At 33.0% G+C, this 10,059-nt stretch overlaps 1 pseudogene; it reads left to right on the top strand.

Moving 5' to 3' along the window:
* Positions 1–1,588: 1,588 nt before the first annotated feature.
* The window catches only part of LOC119613157, a 14,168-nt pseudogene continuing 5,697 nt past the window's right edge, over positions 1,589–10,059 (top strand).

Here is a 10,059-nt window from a genome sequence, read left to right as displayed (position 1 = left end):
TCTATACTCTCGACTATGGTCTGTTGTATAGTCTCAACTATAGTATGTTTTATAGTCTCAACTATAGTTTGTTCTATAGTCTCGACCCTAGTCTGTGCTATAGTCTCGACTGTAGTCTGTTCTATAGTCTCAACTATAGTCTGTTCTATAGTCTTGACTATAGTCTGTTCTATAGTCTTCACTATAGTCTGTTCTATAGTCTTCACTATAGTCTGTTCTACAGTCTGTTCTACAGAATTTTCTATAGTCCCGACTATAGTTTGTCGTATAGTCCCGACTATTGGAGACTATAGCCTATTCAATCGTAGTCTATCCAACAATCTCGACTATAGTCTATTCGACATTCCCAACTTGGCCAATATCTTAGCCTCTCAACATTACCTTTCAATGAATTCATTTTAAAATTTGCTCAGAAAACTTGGTACAAGTTTAATAAAATTCGAAAGAATAAAATATCGATTTTCTAAAATTTTAATAAGAACGAAAACAACTTTTTGCTGCAATTATATTTTTGCGATTTTTTACTGAAATTATGTTATAAAATTTGAAATAGTGGCAACTCTATAACCTCTTCGTGTACCAGACATGGAAAATTGAGATTTAGAGATGATAGTCATACACAAATAATAATAATTTCTTATGATTATGATGAGTTTTATTATCATATACATATATGATAATACTTCATATTGACACTCGTGTTATTTTCGGAATAGGGCCTTTAAGGGGGCCTTCAGCCAAACAAATTACTTTTGTGGAACTTTGAACGATTTATTTATTAATAGATATGTCGAATGTTTATAGAAATTTATTTTTATCCCATTATATCATTATATATTCATGAGTTATTTACGATTATGTGAACTTCGGAAGTGGACTTTATATCAGAGAAGTGGTCAATTATGGTTCGCAGCATGATTTGTAAGTATAAAATATATATTCGTATAGAACTTTTCCCGAAGGGCGCTTTATATGGGATCTATAATCAATTATCGGCCGGTTAGGAAGAAATTTCGCCACGTATTATTTGTATGTACACAACACATTCATGTAAAATTTTATTACGAATTCATGAGTTATTTAGGATTAAGTCATTTTCGGAAGTGGTCTTTATATGGAAGCTATGTCCATTTACGGGCCGATCCGTTAAAAAATTTGCTTTTAGTTACAAATAAAGTTATAAAAATAATTAAACTAACACGCAGTAATTATAAAATGGTTGCCAATATTCAAATAGTGCTGAATTTTCCAACCCTGTTCTCTACCAAAGTATAGTAGAAAAAGCAATCATAATACGTTTGCTTTAAAACGGACACAACAAACAAGATGCTAACAAACAACAATACAAAACACACAATTAGTGTAACGTAACTGTCAAAATTGGTCTCTTGTTAGGGAAGTAATCATTACAACAAACACAAGAAACCAGCTGTTTGCCTGACACTACCTACTTGCAGCTGTCATATTTTTTAAACATATTATGCTTTCACCAAATGTTTTATGGTTGCTAAAAGAAAATATTATACTCAATTTAGAAAATGTCATAGTTTTGAGCGTCACTAGTGGAAAATCTTAAAAGAAAACTAAAATGGAAGGTTTTAAATTGATAAAAACAACGTTGAAAGTAATAAGGAAATTGTTGGAGTAAATTTTCATGGTGATGATAGTTATTATTTATTTTTGGATGAGGGTAAGTAAGAATTATAATAGAAAGAACTGTGAATATGTTTTATTGTCTCTACACACATGTGTACATAATTTTCTATTTTATATTTATAGTTAGAAAAACGTACAATTTGCCGGAAGACTACGAAATACAAGTTTACTCCAAGGAATTTATAATAAGGCCCAATATTTTTACAAGCTTTGTGGCACAATACATTAGTAATTTGGATTTTGTTTTGGATATTAAGGGGAAAAGTAAGTACATGCCCATAGAATGAAAAATGGTAAAAAAGTAATAAAACGTAATTTGTTTTTTCAGTCCCTCTTAAAAGATGTCATACTTCCACAACTGCATGTGATTCTCAAACAATATCTTCAAAAAGTCTTAGCTCAACAACTTCATGCGATTCCCCACCATTACCATTAAATATAGTAGCTGTAGAGAGATGTCGTACACCGACAACTTTGTGTGACTCCCAACAAATATCCTCAGCAACTGATATCGCCCAAAGGAGTACTACTCCCTCAGCATCATATGATTTGCAACAATTACTTCGAACCCCGCGGTTAATTTGCAAACAATACCATCAAATTGTGTAAGTTTATTTTTAGACCCTTCACCTTCGTGAGACTGTCCTGCAACAGGCGACTAGACTATAGACAATATAGTATACTATAGACTAGACTGTAGACAAGACTACAGACTAGACTATAGTCTAGACTATAGACTAGACTATAGACTAGAATATAGAACTAGATTTCAGACAAGAATATAGAAGAGAATATAGACTATAGAATAGACTAGACGATAGACTTGACTATAGACTAGACTATAGACTAGACTAAACTATAGACTAGCTAGGCTAGACTAGACTAAAGAGACTAGACTATAGACTAGACTATAGACTAGTTATAGACTAGATTTATAGACTAGACTTATACCAGACTATAGACTAGACTAGAGATAGACTATAGACTAGACTATAGACTAGACTATAGACTAGACTATAGACTAGACTATAGACTAGACTTAGACTAACTATAGACTAGACTATAGACTAGACTAGGACTAGACTATAGACTAGACTAGAGACTAGACTATAGGCTAGACTATAGCTAGACTATGACTATAGACTATAGCTAGACTATAGACTAGACTAGAGACTAGACTATAGACTAGACTATAGACTAGACTATAGACTAGACTATAGACTAGACTATAGACTAGACTATAGACTAGACTATAGACTAGACTATAGACTAGACTATAGACTAGACTATAGACTAGACTATAGACTAGACTATAGACTAGACTATAGACTAGACTATAGACTAGACTATAGACTAGACTAGACTATAGACTAGACTATAGACTAGACTATAGACTAGACTATAGAGACTATAGACTAGACTATAGACTAGACTATAGACTAGACTATAGACTAGACTATAGACTAGACTATAGACTAGACTATAGACTAGACTATAGACTAGACTATAGACTAGACTATAGACTAGACTATAGACTAGACTATAGACTAGACTATAGACTAGACTATAGACTAGACTATAGACTAGACTATAGACTAGACTATAGACTAGACTATAGACTAGACTATAGACTAGACTATAGACTACACTATAGACTAGACTATAGACTAGACTATAGACTAGACTATAGACTAGACTATAGACTAGACTATAGACTAGACTATAGACTAGACTATAGACTAGACTATAGACTAGACTATAGACTAGACTATAGACTAGACTATAGACTAGACTATAGACTAGACTATAGACTAGACTATAGACTAGACTATAGACTAGACTATAGACTAGACTATAGACTAGACTATAGACTAGACTATAGACTAGACTATAGACTAGACTATAGACTAGACTATAGACTAGACTATAGACTAGACTATAGACTAGACTATAGACTAGACTATAGACTATACTAGACTATAGACTAGACTATACGACTATAGACTAGACTATAGACTAGACTATAGACTAGACTATAGACTAGACTATAGACTAGACTATAGACTAGACTATAGACTAGACTATAGACTAGACTATAGACTAGACTATAGACTAGACTATAGACTAGAATATAGACTAGACTATAGACTAGACTATAGACTAGACTATAGACTAGACTATAGACTAGACTATTGACTAGACTATAGACTAGACTATAGACTAGACTATAGACTAGACTAGACTAGACTATAGACTAGACTATAGACTAGACTATAGACTAGACTATAGACTAGACTATAGACTAGACTATAGACTGGACTAAAGACTAGACTATAGACTAGACTATAGACTAGACTATAGACTGGACTAAATACTAGACTATAGACTAGACTATAGACTAGACTATAGACTAGACTATAGACTAGACTATAGACTAGACTATAGACAAGATTATAGACTAGACTATAGACCAGACTATAGACTAGACTATAGACTAGACTATAGACTAGACTATAGACTAGACTATAGACTAGACTATAGACTAGACTATAGACTAGACTATAGACTAGACTATAGACTAGACTATAGACTAGACTATAGACTAGACTATAGACTAGACTATAGACTAGACTATTGACTAGACTATAGACTAGACTATAGACTAGACTATAGACTAGACTATAGACAAGACTATAGACTAGACTATAGACTAGACTATAGACAAGATTATAGACTAGACTATAGACTAGACTGTAGACTAGACTAGACTTTAGACTAGACTATAGACTAGACTATAGACTAGACTATAGACTAGACTATAGACTAGACTATAGACTAGACTAGACTATAGACTGGACCAAAGACTAGACTATAGACTAGACTATAGACTAGACTATAGACTAGACTATAGACTAGACTATAGACTAGACTATAGACAAGATTATAGACTAGACTATAGACCAGACTATAGACTATACTATAGACTAGACTATAGACTAGACTATAGACTTTACTAAAGACTAGACTATAGACTAGACTATAGACTAGACTATAGACTGGACTAAATACTAGACTATAGACTAGACTATAGACTAGACTAGACTAGACTATAGACTAGACTATAGACTAGACTATAGACTAGACTATAGACTGGACTAAAGACTAGACTATAGACTAGACTATAGACTAGACTATAGACTGGACTAAATACTAGACTATAGACTAGACTATAGACTAGACTATAGACTAGACTATAGACTAGACTATAGACTAGACTATAGACAAGATTATAGACTAGACTATAGACCAGACTATAGACTAGACTATAGACTAGACTATAGACTATACTAGACTAGACTATAGACTAGACTATAGACTAGACTATAGACTAGACTATAGACTAGACTATAGACTAGACTATTGACTAGACTATAGACTAGACTATAGACTAGACTATAGACTAGACTATAGACAAGACTATAGACTAGACTATAGACTAGACTATAGACAAGATTATAGACTAGACTATAGACTAGACTGTAGACTAGACTAGACTTTAGACTAGACTATAGACTAGACTATAGACTAGACTATAGACTAGACTATAGACTAGACTATAGACTAGACTATAGACTGGACTAAAGACTAGACTATAGACTAGACTATAGACTAGACTATAGACTAGACTATAGACTAGACTATAGACTAGACTATAGACAAGATTATAGACTAGACTATAGACCAGACTATAGACTAGACTATAGACTAGACTATAGACTAGACTATAGACTAGACTATAGACTAGACTATAGACTAGACTATAGACTAGACTATAGACTAGACTATAGACTAGACTATAGACTAGACTATAGACTAGACTATAGACTAGACTATAGACTAGACTATAGACTAGACTATAGACTAGACTATAGACTAGACTAGACTAGACTAGACTAGACTAGACTAGACTAGACTAGACTAGACTAGACTAGACTAGACTAGACTAGACTAGACTAGACTAGACTATAGACTAGACTATAGACTAGACTATAGACTAGACTATAGACTAGACTATAGACTAGACTATAGACTAGACTATAGACTAGACTATAGACTAGACTATAGACTAGACTATAGACTAGACTATAGACTAGACTATAGACTAGACTATAGACTAGACTATAGACTAGACTATAGACTAGACTATAGACTAGACTATAGACTAGACTATAGACTAGACTATAGACTAGACTATAGACTAGACTATAGACTAGACTATAGACTAGACTATAGACTAGACTATAGACTAGACTATAGACTAGACTATAGACTAGACTATAGACTAGACTATAGATTAGACTATAGACTAGACTATAGACTAGACTATAGACTAGACTATAGACTAGACTATAGACTAAACTATAGACTAGACTATAGACTAGACTATAGACTAGACTATAGACTAGACTATAGACTAGACTATAGACTAGACTATAGACTAGACTATAGACTAGACTATAGACTGGACTAAATACTAGACTATAGACTAGACTATAGACTAGACTATAGACTAGACTATAGACTAGACTATAGACTAGACTATAGACTAGACTATAGACTGGACTAAAGACTAGACTATAGACTAGACTATAGACTAGACTATAGACTAGACTATAGACTGGACTTAATACTAGACTATAGACTAGACTATAGACTAGACTATAGACTAGACTATAGACTAGACTATAGACTAGACTATAGACAAGATTATAGACTAGACTATAGACCAGACTATAGACTAGACTATAGACTAGACTATAGACTAGACTATAGACTAGACTATAGACTAGACTATAGACTAGACTATAGACTAGACTATAGACTAGACTATAGACTAGACTATTGACTAGACTATAGACTAGACTATAGACTAGACTATAGACTACTATAGACTAGACTATAGACAAGACTATAGACTAGACTATAGACTAGACTATAGACAAGATTATAGACTAGACTATAGACTAGACTGTAGACTATACTAGACTTTAGACTAGACTATAGACTAGACTATAGACTAGACTATAGACTAGACTATAGACTAGACTATAGACTAGACTATAGACTGGACTAAAGACTAGACTATAGACTAGACTATAGACTAGACTATAGACTAGACTATAGACTAGACTATAGACTAGACTATAGACAAGATTATAGACTAGACTATAGACTAGACTATAGACTAGACTATAGACTAGACTATAGACTAGACTATAGACTAGACTATAGACTAGACTATAGACTAGACTATAGACTAGACTATAGACTAGACTATAGACTAGACTATAGACTAGACTATAGACTAGACTATAGACTAGACTATAGACTAGACTATAGACTAGACTATAGACTAGACTATAGACTAGACTATAGACTAGACTATAGACTAGACTATAGACTAGACTATAGACTAGACTATAGACTAGACTATAGACTAGACTATAGACTAGACTATAGACTAGACTATAGACTAGACTATAGACTAGACTATAGACTAGACTATAGACTAGACTATAGACTAGACTATAGACTAGACTATAGACTAGACTATAGACTAGACTATAGACTAGACTATAGACTAGACTATAGACTAGACTATAGACTAGACTATAGACTAGACTATAGACTAGACTATAGACTAGACTATAGACTAGACTATAGACTAGACTATAGATTAGACTATAGACTAGACTATAGACTAGACTATAGACTAGACTATAGACTAGACTATAGACTAAACTATAGACTAGACTATAGACTAGACTATAGACTAGACTATAGACTAGACTATAGACTAGACTATAGACTAGACTATAGACTAGACTATAGACTAGACTATAGACTGGACTAAATACTAGACTATAGACTAGACTATAGACTAGACTATAGACTAGACTATAGACTAGACTATAGACTAGACTATAGACTAGACTATAGACTGGACTAAAGACTAGACTATAGACTAGACTATAGACTAGACTATAGACTGGACTAAATACTAGACTATAGACTAGACTATAGACTAGACTATAGACTAGACTATAGACTAGACTATAGACTAGACTATAGACTAGACTATAGACAAGATTATAGACTAGACTATAGACCAGACTATAGACTAGACTATAGACTAGACTATAGACTAGACTATAGACTAGACTATAGACTAGACTATAGACTAGACTATAGACTAGACTATAGACTAGACTATAGACTAGACTATTGACTAGACTATAGACTAGACTATAGACTAGACTATAGACTAGACTATAGACAAGACTATAGACTAGACTATAGACTAGACTATAGACAAGATTATAGACTAGACTATAGACTAGACTGTAGACTAGACTAGACTTTAGACTAGACTATAGACTAGACTATAGACTAGACTATAGACTAGACTATAGACTAGACTATAGACTAGACTATAGACTGGACTAAAGACTAGACTATAGACTAGACTATAGACTAGACTATAGACTATAGACTAGACTATAGACTAGACTATAGACAAGATTATAGACTAGACTATAGACCAGACTATAGACTAGACTATAGACTAGACTATAGACTAGACTATAGACTAGACTATAGACTAGACTATAGACTAGACTATAGACTAGACTATAGACTAGACTATAGACTAGACTATAGACTAGACTATAGACTAGACTATAGACTAGACTATAGACTAGACTATAGACTAGACTATAGACTAGACTATAGACTAGACTATAGACTAGACTATAGACTAGACTATAGACTAGACTATAGACTAGACTATAGACTAGACTATAGACTAGACTATAGACTAGACTATAGACTAGACTATAGACTAGACTATAGACTAGACTATAGACTAGACTATAGACTAGACTATAGACTAGACTATAGACTAGATTATAGACTAGACTATAGACTAGACTATAGACTAGACTATAGACTAGACTATAGACTAGACTATAGACTAGACTATAGACTAGACTATAGACTAGACTATAGACTAGACTATAGACTAGACTATAGACTAGACTATAGACTAGACTATAGACTAGACTATAGACTAGACTATAGACTAGACTATAGACTAGACTATAGACTAGACTATAGACTAGACTATAGACTAGACTATAGACTAGACTATAGACTAGACTATAGACTAGACTATAGACTAGACTATAGACTAGACTATAGACTAGACTATAGACTAGACTATAGACTAGACTATAGATAAGACTATAGACTAGACTATAGACTAGACTATAGACTAGACTATAGACTAGACTATAGACTAAACTATAGACTAGACTATAGACTAGACTATAGACTAGACTATAGACTAGACTATAGACTAGACTATAGACTAGACTATAGACTAGACTATAGACTAGACTATAGACTAGACTATAGACTAGACTATAGACTAGACTATAGACTAGACTATAGACTAGACTATAGACTAGACTATAGACTAGACTATAGACTAGACTATAGACTAGACTATAGACTAGACTATAGACTAGACTATAGACTAGACTATAGACTAGACTATAGACTAGACTATAGACTAGACTATAGACTAGACTATAGACTAGACTATAGACTAGACTATAGACTAGACTATAGACTAGACTATAGACTAGACTATAGACTAGACTATAGACTAGACTATAGACTAGACTATAGACTAGACTATAGACTAGACTATAGACTAGACTATAGACTAGACTATAGACTAGACTATAGACTAGACTATAGACTAGACTATAGACTAGACTATAGACTAGACTATAGACTAGACTATAGACTAGACTATAGACTAGACTATAGACTAGACTATAGACTAGACTATAGACTAGACTATAGACTAGACTATAGACTAGACTATAGACTAGACTATAGACTAGACTATAGACTAGACTATAGACTAGACTATAGACTAGACTATAGACTAGACTATAGACTAGTGACTAAATAATGATATCGTTATAAAATTATACTCGAATATGTGTAATCTCTAGCTCAAATGTTAATGGTCTAGAATCTGAAGTGGTTCCCTGTTTGCAGTCGTTCTAGAACTAATTAATTTTGAAAAAAAATCAAAAAATTTATATATTTCTTTCAGGAAATTGTACAAATTCCCGATATACAAGAAGTGCTGCAATTAAGATCCCTTGAAAATAAACATCGCACAAAAATAGCAAAGGCTATTATAACGAAGATTTTTACTGACAATCCCGACGTAAGGTCTGTCAAAATTTCTTTATTTTAAATGACGAATAGTGTTTGAGGACTACTGGTTTTATTATTTAATTTCAGACTTCTACGCGAGGAGTT

The sequence above is a fragment of the Lucilia sericata genome, unplaced genomic scaffold, assembly GCF_015586225.1.
Source record: "Lucilia sericata isolate MDLA Ls3-8-SP2 unplaced genomic scaffold, ASM1558622v1 Contig001992F_arrow, whole genome shotgun sequence".
NCBI lineage: Eukaryota > Metazoa > Arthropoda > Insecta > Diptera > Calliphoridae > Lucilia > Lucilia sericata.
The sequence above is the reverse complement of the archived record's forward strand: the minus strand, read 5'-3'. Positions and strand labels throughout refer to the sequence as shown.